This window comes from Odontomachus brunneus, unplaced genomic scaffold (genome assembly GCF_010583005.1).
Source record: "Odontomachus brunneus isolate Ranch 3 - 2012 unplaced genomic scaffold, Obru_v1 Obru_scaffold_452, whole genome shotgun sequence".
NCBI classification, from domain to species: Eukaryota; Metazoa; Arthropoda; class Insecta; order Hymenoptera; family Formicidae; genus Odontomachus; species Odontomachus brunneus.
The window spans coordinates 5,445-5,666 of record NW_022639902.1 but is presented as its reverse complement, the minus strand read 5'-3'; positions in this window follow the sequence as shown (position 1 = coordinate 5,666).

Below are 222 nucleotides of genomic sequence, written 5' to 3'. Positions count from 1 at the left end.
AATTTTATAAAATTAAAAAATGATTAATCATTCGCACTTGACGAATGTAATCTCTTGATATCATTTCTTTTGTAAAGAGTATATAAAACTGTTTTGTATTTTTCAATAGAGTATTTACGAAAGTACAATTGATCTGAATAAGATTGTTTTAATAATATTTTTTCCAAATAACTTTTGGCTGAGTTTTTGTTGTAATTTATTCATAACGATTTTTTATGTAAA